The following is a 16,427-nucleotide window of genomic DNA, read 5'->3' on the forward strand; positions in this document are numbered from 1 at the left end:
AACTTGGTGGCTCTCTAAAGGCAGCATGAGAAAAGCCAGACAAGGAAAAAGTATGACATATGGATGCCTACAATAATAATATACACACTTGGACAAGATTGTTGGTACCTGTCTGTTCATGAAAGAAAAACCCAGTGACAAATAACTTGAATCTGACATTAGTAATAATACACAAAAATATGTATAATGAAAATTAGACATTGATTTTGAATTGTGGTTCAACAGAATTATTATTTTATAAAATAAAAAATTAAATTAAAAAAAGCATGAAACGTGCCTGATCAAAAATTATTGTACCCCAAGAAAAGATTGAAAATAATTTGTCCATAGGGACCACAGGTGTGTCCTCTAATTCAGTGGTCCTCGACCACCGGATTAAAAAGAGAAAAAAAATTACAACTAGCTTCATGAGGAGTGTAAATGTAGCCATTTGTATTTCTTATGAAACAAGTGCTATGATTTTGAAATTGTTTACATCGAAAGTTTGCCTGCTACTGTATCTCTGTAAGCTTGATGCCGTGTCGTCGTTTCACTTGTGCGAATGTACATTAATTATAAAAGACATTTGTTGAACATCATGTATTTGAGTGTGAAGATTACTTCTGGGAGCGGACTACTATTAATAGAGAAGCAGGCTAAAGTGGTCAGTATTACTTTGTATTGTCTATCGCAATTATCTTCAGTGCTATCTGTAAGGAAACTAGCGAGATCGATTAGCTTCTGGATTGACAAAAGCTGCGAGCAATCGTCACCAAAATTTATATGGCATCTCTACCTATGCCCAATTCAACCTCTGAAAATATCAGAACAATCATCCCAATATTTTGGATTTTATGGACGTTAAAAGTGTTTTCCTCAGAAAACTGCACTGGTGTCCATGCTCTGACATCTTAGGGCAGAGCATGCACAGCAACAACACATATCCATCCATCTTCCGTTCCGCATATCCTCACCAGGGTCGCGGACTGCTGGAGCCTATCCCAGCTAATTTTGGGGCGACAGGCGGGGTACACCCTGAACCGGTCGCCAGACAATCACAGGGCATATGTAAACAAACAATCATTCGCACTCACATTTACACCTATGGGCAATTTAGTGTCTTCAATTAAACTACCCTTTTTTGTTTTTTGGGATGTGGGAGGAAACCGGAGTACCTGGAGAAACCCACGCAGGCACGGGGAGAAAATGCAAACTCCACACAGGCGAGGATTTGAACCTCAGTCCTCAGAACTGTGAGGCAGATGTGCTAACCAGTCGACCACAGTGCCGCCGAACACACACATAATATACATTCTAGATTTATTTAAAGAATATAAACTTGAAACTTAGTAAGTGGTAGGCTTTACACGATCAGAATTTTTGGGGCCGATCACCGATCAGAGTTTTAGAAAAAAAACGATAACCGATCAGATCACAAGATGGAGCAATATGTATATTTAAATGACTTGTTCATTTACTGGCTATACTTGTGCACTGTATACTGCGTATCTTCAAAAATATCTTGTCAGGTCACTGTGCCATAGGAAATTATCAAATTTTACTTAACTGGTCAAAAAAATATTAATTTACATGAAATAATGTATCTTTGTTCTTCTATTTATGCCAGTGAGGCATAGGGTCAGACAGAACAAATAAATACTCTTCTATTAGATGGCAGGAAGTACACACCGTATTTTCGAGACCATAAGGCGCACCGTATTATTGGGCGCAGGAATGGTAAACCATACGCTAGCATGCATGAGTTTGGTTGTACTTTATTGAAGTATTTAACAATGTAAACAGTGAGTTCGGTTGTACTTTATTGAAGTATTTAACAATGTACTCACATTATTTTTTTCAATCAATCCTCATCCACAAATCCATCAGTCATCATCTTCTGTATCCGAAATGAACAGCTCAATCAAACACGTCAGAGGCTTGATCAAACAATAAAGTGAGTACATTGTTAAATACTTCAATAAAGTACAACCGAAATCAGTTTTGCTCCCGCTGCCTTTTTAAAAACATTGTTTTAGCGTGGATGCATCCTACCGTATGTTTTAAACTAGCATATGTTTTAGCATGCCTGTGCCCAATAATACGGTGCGCCTTATGTGTGTGTTAAATACAGAAATAGACCCCGTAACTGAGACTGCACCTTTTAATACAGTGCGCCTTATGGTCGTGAAAATACAGTAATAAATTGGACTCCAACCTCACTAATGACGGCACACTGCATGTTAGGATATAAGTTAGGATATAGTGTTGCTGTCGGCAAGCCACACAAAAGTGAGACAGAAAACCCACCAAACCAAACGTAGAACCATACTTTTTGCAAAAACTCAACTCTAGGGTCCATCACCCCAGGGTATGCTTATGTTGAAATAAGGGATTGGCAGAGAAGCATTACCTTTCAATCTCTGAAACTGTGTGACCTCGAGTGGACCTTGAATTCCTCTGCCTCAGATGTAAGACATACGAGTGGCTATTAGGACTCTTCCACTCAGGGCCACAGTGCGTTGCCTGTTTCCTGAAAACAGACTCCTTCTATACAGTATCAATGTGCAGCCTGCCTGAAGAGGAGGAGGAGAAGCCAAAAAGGGGAGGAAGAAGGGAAGGTAGGGAAAACAAAGCCTCTATAGTCGTGTCTCCAGCCGGGCAAGGCTGAGTCGCTCTACCCAGAGCGAGTTATGTAACGTGACAAGGCTGGGCCCACTTCCGTGTTCTGAGCTGGTGCACATATTAATCCCCAACTGAGGGAAAAAACCCCGATCACGGGAAAAGGGAGATAGAAGGCAGAGAGTAAAGAGGAAAAAAGTCATGAAGGTGTGATTACAAGAATTTCAGCCTTTCATCTGCACCAAATCAAACACAAGACACCTTCCTTCGGAGCTCGGCTGCTGCAGTATTACAGAAATAATATACAGTAGTACTTGTACATGTCTGCCTTTAGAAAGGAGGGGAGGCAGTAAACTTGTACGTTACAGACGTTTTACATATATAGGCTACTCGCAATTTACTCAACGATAACACGACCATGATCACTCATGTTTTCTTTAAGGAGTGGTACACACAGTTTCTGCTAGAGTATGTAAAGTTATGAGCACAACTGTAACTAGTTTGCTGGGTGGTGTAAGATATGTTGTCCCATGGCATAAGAAGGCATGCTCTGTTAATGGCATACAACTGTTTACATCCCCGTAAAGAAAATCTGCAGTCCGCTGCAAAGTATGTTGAAATACTAAATACTAAAGACAGGCATGTGTCCCCAAAAGACCCCCCAAAAAATGAAATACAACCATACAACCATTATGCTGAATTTAGTAGCTCTAATTAGTGGGAGCTTTGAGCACGTTTCTTGTCAACATCCATCCATTTTCTGTACCAATTATCCTCACCAGGGTCGCGGGCGTGCTTGCACCTATCACAGTTAACTCTGGGCGAGACGTGGGGTACACCCTGAACTAGTCGCCACCCAATCGCAGAGAACATATAATCAAACAACCATTTGGACTCACATTCACACGTACTTTCTCGCGTTTTCAATTAACCTACCATGCATGTTGTTGGGATATGGAGGAAAACCGGAGTACTGGGAGAACACCCACACAGGCACAGGGAGAAGGTGCAAATTCCACACAGGCGATGTCAGATTTGAACACGGGTCCTTAGAACTGTGAGGCAGATGTGCTAACCAGTCATCCACCGTGCCGCCCTTCTATTCAACAAACCGGTCTTATCTTGTGTTCCATAGCATACCGTGTTTTGCTGAGGAAATAGATTTTTTTCTATTTTTGACATCGTAGACAAAGAATTTTGGTTAAAATACCTGAAATTCTCGCTAGCTAATGCAGCTATGTACAGTACATTGATTACATAGCAGTCCAATGCAAATCTAACACAAAACAAAATCTCTTAAACTTATGTGGCAAAAATCATGAAAAATAGTAACTTTTACTTATAAAGAACAATTTAATAATAAAAGAAAATCAGCAGTGAACTTACAGGCTAAACTTTTATAGCATTCAGTGTTGCCACAGTTACGTTGAAAAAGTAACTTAGTTACTTTACTGATTACTTGAACTTAAAAGTAAAAATTACTTTACGGATTACTTGATTTCAAAAGTTAGAAAAAATGTAACTTTTTAGTTACTTTCAGCAGCTGCCAAGTAGCAGTAATATCACTTATACACAGTACAAAAAAAAGCAATAGCTTAACCCTTTACCCGTACCCTTTACTTAGTAATGTACGCCACAAAAGTTACAGAATCATGTTATCAACATGAACCAATAAACTCAAATATTAGTGTATTTGAAGCCACATTAAAAACGTAACAACAATCAAATACACTTTTTACTAAGGAAAATTACAAAAATAGTGTGGTGACAGTGAAATTGTGCATTTCTTTGAACTTTTATGGCACTTCCCAATCGCTTTCTTCTATTCGTTGGAAATAAGGGTGGTCTCGGTTAAATGCTTCTACACATTTGGACTGCTCTTTGTTTGAATCACCAGCTACAAATTACTGTTAGGTCACGGTGAGAGACATTGATGATGCAAAAGTTTGGCGGATTTTTTGGAGCTACAAAGTAAAGCGTTACCGGTATTATAGCATTATACTTTGAACAACAGACAAAGTAATTTGGCAATTTAGCTATGCAAACTACAGATACAGTGAAAAAGAACACCCATCCTTTAAATGTATGTAGAGCTGCCAAATGTTATAAAACTTCCATATTTTGTTACGTAAATCACTGAATACTCACTACTCGTTATGGCCGAACCACATTATGGGCCAGTACAGCACTGTGTTCGGCCACCATGTCGAGAATTTCATAAATTAATTCAATGAAATAAACAGCATATTGCATTTAAAAAAGGGAGAGAAAAAAACATTTGGGGACACACTATTTTATTATGCCCCCCATCTGCCAAACCACAGAAGGTTAATATTCAAATTAAATTTGGCAAATTTCTTTGCTTTTTTCTTTTGGGCTCCAACTTGAGACAGGCCCATCTCCACCTGCACATGATGCCTGCTTAAAGCTGTGCTACATGAATAGCATCCTCCTCTTTAAGTACTCTCATTCTGGAAAATAATTGACTAAAATCATTATCTGTTTCACTTCATTTTTCACTACAGTAGTACCAACTTCAAAGGCTAATGTTACTTGACAATAAGGTGACTCAAGTAAAAGTAAAAAGTAGTCCTCCAAAAAATTACTTGAGTAAAAAGTACAGTGAAATAATTACCAATTACTAATAAGTACTGAGTAAATAGCACAAACAATTTATAAAAAATAAAAAAATAGTAACTTCTGGTTTTTGTTTAACCACAGAAACACAATTAAATAAAATGTGAATGTGCAAATTCTGATGTTGCTGTGTGTGTGTGTGTGTGTCCGTGCGTGTGTGGTTGTGTCCGTGTGTGTGTGTGTGTGTGTATGCACAGCTAAAACTACAACAAAACATCTGCAATTTACTGCACGGTGTTTTCTCAAGTTTTAAGTGGGCTGAAATATCCACGTTTGGGGAGACATTGCCAGACTTATACATGAAAGCTGTTGTTTTTGTTTGTCTAAATGTAAACGAGTGGCGTGCTGTTGCCATCATAGTAACGACGACCTTCCCAACATGGTTTCCACGTATGCACGTCGATCACTCGGGCTGGCTTATCTAGTGCTAATACCTATGCCCAGGAAGCCCAACAGAAGATGACGTGTGAGGTCATGTGACTTTCTTGTGTCATTTGATTGGTGAACTAGACTTAAACGTGACTTTAAATTATTCGCACTTTATTGCATCCCATGAAAACTGGTTGTGCATTTGATTTTTTTTCTTTTTCTTTTGCATGCTTACTTTTAGAAATTATCTGGTTGGACATTTATATATTTAAAATGCCAAATGCCACATTTCTACATATACATGTCCATCCATTGATCGATCACAAATATGCGGGTCTGTAAACTCTAGGTAGGGAGAAGCACAAACATTGATCGAGTAATAGCTTTATCAGGTTATAAGACAGTAAGTCAACAGACGCCTACAAACTGCGCAGCCCAGGTGGAGGATTTAAAGCAGTTAAAAATAAAAGACTGATTCTGATTTACTGAGCTGCTTGCCTGGAAACCATGTGATTGGCATCACATGAGAAGATGGAGGAGGGTGGTGCAAGAGTGTGCGTGTTTGTGCCTGCATGCCCACAGGCACAGTGTGTATTCCACTCCTAGCACCATAATAAGCTTTGTGATCAGTTTCCTTGCTTTCCACTGACAGTAAGCAGATATAGGCAGCTCAGGGAGGTAAACAGAAGCAGTTATGGCTGATGCAATACCACAAGCAGAGAGACAAAAAAGGCTGGTGTGAGTAGAGAATGAGAAGAGATGAAGTATGCCAAGAAAGAGCAATCACAAACTGCCGGTGTCATTCACTGTCCAGCGCCCATTTTGTTCAGAAAAACATTCTAGTATCCAAATATACTCTTGCAATCCAGAACTTAACTCATGAAAAAATGCAACCAAAATCAAAGTCAAATTATAACTGCAACCTTGAAACTTAATTTCTACAGGAAGATGACACTGATGTCCACAATCAATGATAGGGTGATTAATGTGTGAAATACTTCTGCCATTCTGATATGCATGTCTGAGTGAAACTCTTGTTAACGCAGGGATATTGTTGGAACATGAGCTAGTCTGCAGTACAGAAACCATGACCTATTTTTCCCTTCGCACCGACACAACCTCTGACAATGGATTGCAAGTAACAAGTTCAGCAAGCACTAAGCCCTGCTCTTAATGCATGTATTCCAAAGGAATGCTAATGTACTTTCAGACGGCCTTCTGGTACAAGAGAGTTCTGCAAACATAATGACAGACTGACTGAGGGATGCTTGCAGTGTGTACCTACGTATGTACATTTATTTATTTATCTATCTATTTATTTATTTATTGTGAGTCAAGGTTCCACTGCAGGACAATCTGAGATATACATTGGTGGTAGGAATGTTCGTTCAAAAATGAAATTAAATGCAATGAAATCCTTTTTGAGGGAAAGCAACAGAAAGTCTCTTCTTTCAACTTAATAATGTGTAAAACATTGGAAAATGAGGCTGTTCACCAACATACCGATTCCATGGTTGTGGAAGAAAGACAGTAAGTTAAAATCCAAAAAGAGAAGCACCAGACAATCTTCGGGTGTCCACAGATTCCTGAAACATGACAAAAATAAACCATGATTAATGAGGAAAAGGCAGACAAAGCCTTAGGCAATATGTGATCTCTCCACACTCAACACTTGTTTTAGACAGGCAAACCCAAACACAATATTTCCAAATCCAGAATCACTACAGATTGGTTACAACCAACATTTTATCAGGTGAAGGGGCTTACTATGAAACCGGACTTTTACATTTGTCTTCTTCAGAAGTATTATATCTGCAACCATTTACTGTCTGGGGTGTGCAAACAATACACAGATGCCTTTCAATATTCCAGCAAGTAACGTACCATGTGAAAACATTTACTGTAAAAAGCAGAATCATGAGAAATGCCAACCCCTTCAAATCGTACATCCATAATTTAAATCAGCCTTTTCCCAAACTTGTGACCATATGTCCCTCTCAGGACAGGTTTACATACAGTGGCGCCTTGAGGTATACTGTAAGTTTAACTCGTTCCGTGAGCATGTTCCTAGCTCAAAACACTTGTATCTCAAATCATCTTTCCCTTTAAAATAAATAGAAAGCTACTAATCTGTATCAGCCTCCCCCAAATAAATGTTGTGGTGAGAAAAAGTAGCACTCCATAATATAATACTTTATAAAAACATGCAGTAATGACATCATAAGGATAAGCAGTTCAGAGAATGGATGGATAAACAGTTTTTGTCACAATGCATCAATTAAATGCTGCTCCTTCTAGTGTGCTTGCCTTGGCCACATGAGATCAGTGACAACTGATGAATATATGTTTAATTCTTAATCCATGAACAATTAGCCAGAATACAGTGTTTAGACTAAAGGAGGCACATACAACATATTCTTACCTGAAGATTTGTAGCATTTCCTCCCCATTTAAATTATTGGAGTGATCAATTTAGTTTCTGTATCTCGGAAATGTTAGGCTCTTCCACGAACAAATCACGAAAACCTCTTAAATCCTCCTCGCTGTCCCTAATGAAGTGGTCAACCCACAGCTCGGTACGTCAAGTCACCACGAGAGGAAAAACAAAAGAGAATGTTGTGCTGATGTAGTTAACTTTGCTTGTGGTTGTTAGTCAAATGTCAACAATTGTGTAATCTTTTATTGTTTTGACCAAAGCATAAGCATGAATTAACATTAGCTAAACTACGTATGAGACTATTGGTCCACATTGAACTCATGCATTGACGCGGCTGAATTTGCCTTAACAATACTACTCACGCAATTTAGCGTGAGTAGTATAGCTTCAAGAAGTAACCGAGTAGCACCAAACTACGCAATTTAGCGTGAGTAGTATAGCTTCAAGAAGTAACCGAGTAGCACCAAACCTCAGGGTTGCACACAATAGTTTTAAAAGTGTCAGCCAAATCATCCAGGATTTCCTGAGAAACAGCATTACTAGTGAAAAAACGTAATGGTGTGAATGCTGAATGGCTTCTCCTTCGCCATTTTACATCCAATTCACTCCGTTCCAACTTCGACATGTTCGAAAAATTCACGCGACGCGTACTATTACTCATCTATGCCGCAACATTTTTAGATTAGCCACAATTCCACATTTTACACCCAAATAATTCCTATTCATTCCCAATGACACTTTCAGAAAATACTTTCACATCATTCTTTTTCACTTTTAAAGCATTCAGCTCATTCAGAACTTCTTCAACACACATTCCTGTATTCCCCATATTCCCATATTACCCACAGTCCACATTTTTCATCCACATTTTACTGTTAAAACACCCACATTCTCCCCCATTCCACTCTATTCTGCCTTCTTCCCCCCTGCTTCCACACTTCTTCACCAATTCACATCATTCCACTTAGTACATGTTTTCCACATTACCCACATTCTTGTAATGAGCATCGTCATGAGAAATAAGGTCAAAATCGATATTGGTATCTATTGATATTTGGGTTGTCCCGATCCGATCTTTAAGATTGAAAATAGATCCGGTGTCAGCAAAAAAAAAAAAAAAAAAAAAAAAAAACTGGATCTAAAATTTCTGATTCTACCAATCTTAGACAAGCTGTCCATTCCATGCACCGTTCCAGCACTTCTATCCAGCAGCGCCCGGACAGCATGCAGAGCCCACATGTAGTAGCAAGGAATAAGAGTTCAAGTCGTTTATTGACACTTCAGTGTAAGTTCACTGTAAAACTAAACTCACATAAAAATATTATATTCATATATTTCACAGCCTGGCAATATAACAACACTCTTTGGCATATATTCTTAAACCTGTGAAAAATGTGTTATAATCGCAATATTTGATCGTGACTTCTACTTTCTTTGTTACGGCAAGTGTGTCTCTCATAGCGTGTATCACACTGCCCCTCAGAGGCCAAGACTTGCACAGCAGGAACAGCGATTGTCGATAAAACTAAACTCCAGTTGCATCAAGAAGTTCAAAAGTGTATAGCTGCACATGTGGGGAAAGCAAATGATGTTACCAGCATATACTGACAGTAATAAAAAAATGAATTGAACTTTAATAGCCATTTTGCACTTTAAAATTATAATTTTATTATTTACTGAGATAATTTTTTATTGTTTTATAATTTATTTTTTATTTAATCTATTAAAATGTAGAATATGTTTATATTTAACTTAAGCAGTTGTTATGTTGCAACGTAAATATATATTTGTTGTTGGTTTTACTGAAGTTATTTTCAGGATTTATTTTATTCAATTGTAATACATTCTGGTAGCAATTCTGGTAGAAAGGCAAATGAAAACTCGAGAAATTGCCCGTAGGTGTGAATGTGAGTGCGAATGGTTGTTTGTTTATATGTGCCCTACGATTGGCTGGCGACCAGTTCAGGGTGTACCCCGCCTCTTTTCCAGAGTTAGCTGAGATAGGCACCAGCACACCAACGACCCTAGTGAAGATAAGCGGCATGGAAAATGGATGGATGCAATACATTCGTATTTTTAAAGTTACTTTATGTAACCCAGTGGTTAGTAATAAATTGATCAGTTTTTCTCATACCTATTGTTGCTGATTATTGTTCTCCTTTTGAGGAATCTCAATTCATCAAGCCTTCTTCTAACATTCCATCTATCCATCCATTTTCTGTACCGCTTATCCTCACTCGGTGTCGTGGGTGTGCTGGAGCCTATCCCAGCTATCTTCGGGCGAGAGGCGCGGTACACCTTGTACTGGTCGCTAGCCAATCACAGGGATAAGTATGTATTATTATTGCTGATGTTGGATTGGAGCAGTATCGGCCAAAATTCATATAATAAAAATGTAAAAATTAAAAAAACTGAAATTAACTGTAATTTGCAGATTTTTTACAATAGTTTCAGTCCCCCTTCCCGTTTTACAGTGGACAATTAAATGTTTGAAACAAATCTAGCTTTTCATTTTTAACTATTTATGTTGTTGTCTACAACTTTATTTCAATGGTACAAATAAATGATTATCTTTTCGTTAAAGCCTACGTGTTTTTATTTTTGTTTGTTATGGCCATTGTTTCCCCCAGAAAAAAACACCAATTATCTGGAGAGAGAGAAAAATCTCACTCTGTCTTTTATTATTGGGTTGAAAAATGTCAATTTACATTTGACTTTTTTTACTTATTATAGTCAAGCACGTTAAAGGTAAAGGCGATGTGACTACAGTTACACATATCCCGAAATTTAAGATCCACAGGACAGTAGCCAACCGTCCTGGACGTGGCTGCAGGAGGAAATTGATGACAAGTTGAAGAGACGGATGATATGAATGGTAACAAAAGAGCCCAGAACAACCTCCAAAGAAATTAAAAGTGAACTCCAAGGTCAAGGTACATTCGTGTCAGAACGCACCATCCGTCGTTGATTGAGCCAAAATGGACCTCAAGGAGACAACCGAGGACACCACTGTTGAAAATAAATCATAAAAAAGCGAGACTGGAATTTACCGAACTGCATTTTGACTAGTCATAAAGCTTCTGGGAGAATGTCCTTTGGAGAGACGAGACAAAATAAACTTTTTGGCAAGGCAAATGACCAGCGCGATGTTCACAGATGGAAAAATTAAGCATACCAAGAAAAGAACACTGTCCCTACTGTGAAACATGGAGGAAGGTCTGTTATGTTCTGGGTCTACTTTGTTAAATCTGGCGAAGAAAATGTCAAGACTATCAAGGTATTCTATAGAGAAATGTGCTTCCCAGTGTCCGAAAGCTTGGTCTTAGTGGCAGGTCATGAGTCCGACAGGATAATGACCCCAAAACACCCAGCTAAAAATGCCCAAGAATAGCAAAAACAAAACATTGGACTATTTTTTTAATGCACTACACACATTCGCATATCATTTGGGGAGCTGGTCAGCCTGGATGGGATGACGGTGGTGGGTCATTATTGCCCTGTGACTAGGGTTGGGCATCGAGAACCGATTGGAACCGGGACTAATGTTCCGGTTCTCCCGGAACCATTCAAATTTAAAAATGTCAGCTCCCAGTTTCAATGCCTAGTCCTCCAGCCGCGAAGAAGAAGTGGCGAAAACCAATGAAGAAGCCACGTAAACCAATGAAGAACGTGCACAATGACGTGCAAGGGTGGCGAACAAATGTGCGTCTTAACTTTGTTAAAATTAATGACCAGTCGCCTCAGTGTAAGATTATATTGTGCAAAAAGACGTTTCACGATGTGTAGCGTCTGACGCACTCCGAGCCTCAGCTTACACCAGGCGGAGCTTCAGTGAAGTGAACTCTCAGTCATCTGGGTGAGTCAAACAATAAAATACGTCTATGCCAACATTGAGACAGCGAACAAGAAGGTAAACGGTTGCTTGCACTTTTGCACTGATGGTTCTTAACGTTTATTTTAGTCTTCAAACCAACGTAAGTGCCGATGACAAAAAAAAAAAAAAAAAAAAAGTTTAACATTAGGCTAAAACTTTACATAGCAATAGCTACTTTACATCACAATGAATTGAGACAAAATTCACATAAACGTCTCACACTATCACAAACACTAACCTTGTGCCTCATTGGTGGGTAGGGAAATAAATCAGCGTTTTATAGCATTTGGTTCCATCCATAAAAGAAAAAAAAATATTTAAAAAATCACTGGTACCATGTAAAGTTACTTTACGTGCCAAAATGCTGAGGTCCGTTCGGTGCATACCCTTCAAAATAAAGGTCTACAAGCTTAAAACCGGAAGGGAAGTTAAAACTTACACATATAAACAATTTGACGTGATGAAACAGTCCCAAATAACTTTTTAGCAATGCAGTATTTAACATTCAGCTGAAACATTAATTAATAAATATTAAGTCGATTGGGTTATTAGTTCCACACACGTTGCCTTTTAGTTCATAGGTTTAATATTGAGACTGGTTATGAAGAACATCGAGTCAAATGTTCATTTTAGTCTATGCTGTGGGCTGCTGAGAAAATTGATGTTTTTAATTTGGACACCCTTTATTTAAACGATGCAACCCTTTTTGACCCAGCCCCAGAAAAGAATCGGAATCGAGAATTGTTTGGAACCGGAATCGAACAAAGGAACCGGAATAGGATTCCAAATCGCTCAAATTCAAACAATGCCCAACCCTATTCTTAGGTCACTTTGTAAAAAAATAATTGGCTCGATGCTTGCATTAAAATATAACAAATACATGTGTATGTATGTGTACAAAATAGTATATCTGTATACAGGATATCTATGATATATACAGTCATGAAAAAAAATATTAGCCGACACTTGTTTCCTTTAATTTAGTATTTTAATGCCTTTTTTTAATTACCTGACGAATACATAAGCTTTATTGTATCAGTAAATTTAATTTTGGTTATTTTACATATAACCATGGAAAATAGCTAGATATCAGCTCTTAAACTCTCATGAGCTATTTGCGTTGTCATCATTATATTTGTACAAACAAATGTACATTTTGTTGTACCAGGCATGAAAAAATAGACTAAAGAAACGAGGGTGTTCTATTTTCACCCATCACTGTATTACTGTATTTACGTTTATATATACTCTACTTATCCATGATATAACCTTTTAGTCGATTTTACACCAATTTTATCGGCCTGATGGGTATCATAATTAGAATTTATGCTGATCGGCTTGAATGTTATAATTCTGCAAAAGACATTGAACCTACTACTACTACTGCAATAAAATATTGTATTCCGATACCACCGCATTCAGTATTTTACGATCATTGGGCTTTATCTTGTCAACTTAAATGCGACCCGATATACTCGTTACCGTAGCGACTGTATTATAAGGACAAAATGGGGGAAAACGTGTGTTGGTGGTCACCGGTGCTCAGGACAGGAGAGGACGTTCGTTTAAGGCTTGCTTGAGGTATGTTCACGTACTTTTAATAGGATACGGCTAGCAAGCAGGCAACAAAAGCGTTATGTAGCCTAGCAAGCTAGTGCTAGCCCTAACGGTTGTACGTAAACATGCTGCCGTTCTGTCAAATCATGCTCTAAAGTTTCAGTGTGGGTGAAATAATTTAATTACAATAAAGTAATCTAATTACAGTAAGTTAGCATCCATTATTTCTGTCATGTTGTAATGCCGGTATGACCTGACTGATTAGAATACACAATCTGAGTCGACCAGTGATTTCCAACCTTTATGGAGCCAAGGAACATCTTTTACAATTGAAAAATCTCACGGCACACCAACAAACAAAAATGTCACAAAAAGTGGATACATTAATTACTGTATGTACTTCCTGCCATCTAATAGAAGACCATTCATTTGTTCTGTCTGTCACTATGCCTCACTGGCATAGATAGATGAACAAAGATACATTATTTATTGTAAATAAAATTGAGTGCACAAGTATATACAGTAAATGAACAGGTAATTTAAATAGACACATTGCTCCATCTTGCGATCAGATCGGTTATCGTTTTTTTAAACTCGCTGATCGGCACCAAAAATCCTGATCGTGTAAGGGTTAGCTTTTAGTGTGCAGTATTATTGCTATCACGTGGTAATGCTCTGGGCAAACTGGTTAGCACACTGCTAGGAGTGAGTAGTAGCGAATCATTCCAAATGATGCTTCTTGCATCTTGTTTCCCAATGAGGAAGTAGATGGAGTCTGCACTCTGCAGCAGCTTGGCAGTTTGCCATTTGCTCCTCTCGTCAGCTCACACATAGTTACACACGCGAGCGCACTGAGACACACGGAACCCTCCGTCCACACATAAAGGCATTTCTCTACGTTGTCAGCAAACGGGCAGTCATTGGCTGACTGTCAGTCAAATCTCAATACTATCAAGGTATTCTAGAGCAGGCATGTCAAACTCCTTTTAGTTCGCAGGCCACATGCAACCGAATTTGATTTCAAGTGGGCCGGACCAGTATATCCGTGGCCTTATAAGCTATATCGTTATATATATATAACGACAATGAAACTTTTTTTTACCATTTTTTGGGGGTGCATATAATTACAACTACATTTGGGAAAATATTCACATTTATTGATTATTCTCTTGTTGCCCATCTTGTTTCAAATCAATCCATCCATTTTCTGTACTGCTTATCCTCACAAGGGTCGAATCAAATGAGAAATCTCAAATGTCATAACAAAAATGTGTGCAATTTCAACATTATGAATCAGTTTTCATTTATAGTTGCAACTTGGAGATCACAGTAGCTATATAAACTGTATGTACCTTTTATAAAACAACCTATTTAGAAATCTTTTTAAATTTACATAAACTTCCACATCGATCTGGAAATCTTGAAAGGCTCAACTGACTCATCATACCATACAAACTAAAGTGGGAACTTTTTGGAATGAAAGTGCGGTTATCCTCCTGCTTTGTAAATGTATACAGGCAGATTGACAGTGTAACTAAAACATGAAGACAAAATAAATGTATTTGCTATGTCTATTAAGGACATACATATCCACAGTAAGCTTAAAATCAAAACATAAATTAGCTGCTAATTTAATAGTCACCCGGTAGCTTGCCATAAAAACCTGAAAACACAAACAATGAATCTACAGTATATGAGATTTGCATTAGTCTGCACAAACAATTAGCAAACCCCTCTCCAACTATTAGCATGCATCAAATTATCTTGTAACTTACATCTCACTAAAGAAGTGACTTCCAGCTTTTCCTTGTCAGGGGGTCGCCACCACAGCGAGTCACTCGCATGATTTGTTTGTCTGACGTTAACCTAACCATGCTTATCTGGGCTTTAATAAACCCATGTTTAAATTAACTTCACAAACTAATATTTAACTGCACATGTGCACATGAAATTACTGAACAAACAATAAATGATACGATACATACTGTATATTGGCATTGCTACACACAAAGTCTCACTCTCTTACTGCATATTGATTGGAGGCGTGCCCCGCTGCGCCAATCTTTTCCCTCTCGCCAATCTTTTCCCTCTCCCAGCTCCGTGCATGTCACGTGACTAACAGCACTTCCGGTTCTATTGTACTTGTGTCAAAATAAAAGCATGAGTTTCAAAATAAGTCCATACATATAAATGAACAAAAACTTGAGTGATTGGTAAAACACTGCCCGCTGGCCGGATTAGACCCCCTGACGGGCCGGTTCTGGCGCGCGGGGCCGTACGTTTGACATTCCTGTTCTGGCCCGCGAGCCGTACGTTTGACATCCACCGTTCTAGGTTCTAGAAAGAAATGTCTGCCCAGTGTTCGAAAGCTTGGTTTCAATCGCAGGTCAGACAACAGGATAATGACCCAAAACACAGCTAAAAACATCCAAGAATGAATGGCTAAGAGGAAAACATTGAATTATTCTGGAGTGGCCGTCGATGAGTCTTAATCTAAATCCTATTGAACATCTGTGGAAGGAGCTGAAAGCACTGTTCAAACCTGAGACAACTGGAGAGTTTGCTCCAGTTTGCTCCAGAGTGGGTCAAAATACCTGCTGAGAGGTGCAGAGGTCTCATTGAAAGTTACACAAATTGTTTGAGTACAGTGATTGCTTCAAAAGGTTGTCCAACAAAATGTTAAGGGTACCATCCTTGTTTCCCACCTTGATTTCTTGAGTTTGCTTTTTAAAATAATTATGTCAAACCACAATTCAAAAGCAATGTCTGGTTTTCATTGGTTAATTTTCAAAAAATGTATATTTATTTTTACTTTTGTCTGATTCAGGTTATTTCTGTCACCACTGTGGGTTTCTTTCATTAAAAAAGAAACAAAACAATTTTATCCATGTGTGTATGAAAACAAGCAATCAAACTGATGTGGTATTTAACATTGTTTTACTGAACCAATTTAAA

At 38.3% G+C, this 16,427-nt stretch overlaps 1 protein-coding gene across 2 annotated transcripts in view; it reads right to left on the reverse strand.

The window, feature by feature from the left end:
* Positions 1–16,427, reverse strand: part of ankrd11 (ankyrin repeat domain 11) — a 175,818-nt gene that overhangs the window by 113,952 nt on the left and 45,439 nt on the right. For both annotated transcript variants that reach the window (XM_061670124.1, XM_061670123.1), the window contains exon 2: positions 7,108–7,190. The gene's annotated coding sequence lies outside the window, so the exon portion shown is untranslated. The remainder of the gene's footprint in view (positions 1–7,107; positions 7,191–16,427) is intronic.

The sequence above is a fragment of the Phycodurus eques genome, chromosome 2 (genome assembly GCF_024500275.1).
Source record: "Phycodurus eques isolate BA_2022a chromosome 2, UOR_Pequ_1.1, whole genome shotgun sequence".
Classification (NCBI taxonomy): Eukaryota; Metazoa; Chordata; class Actinopteri; order Syngnathiformes; family Syngnathidae; genus Phycodurus; species Phycodurus eques.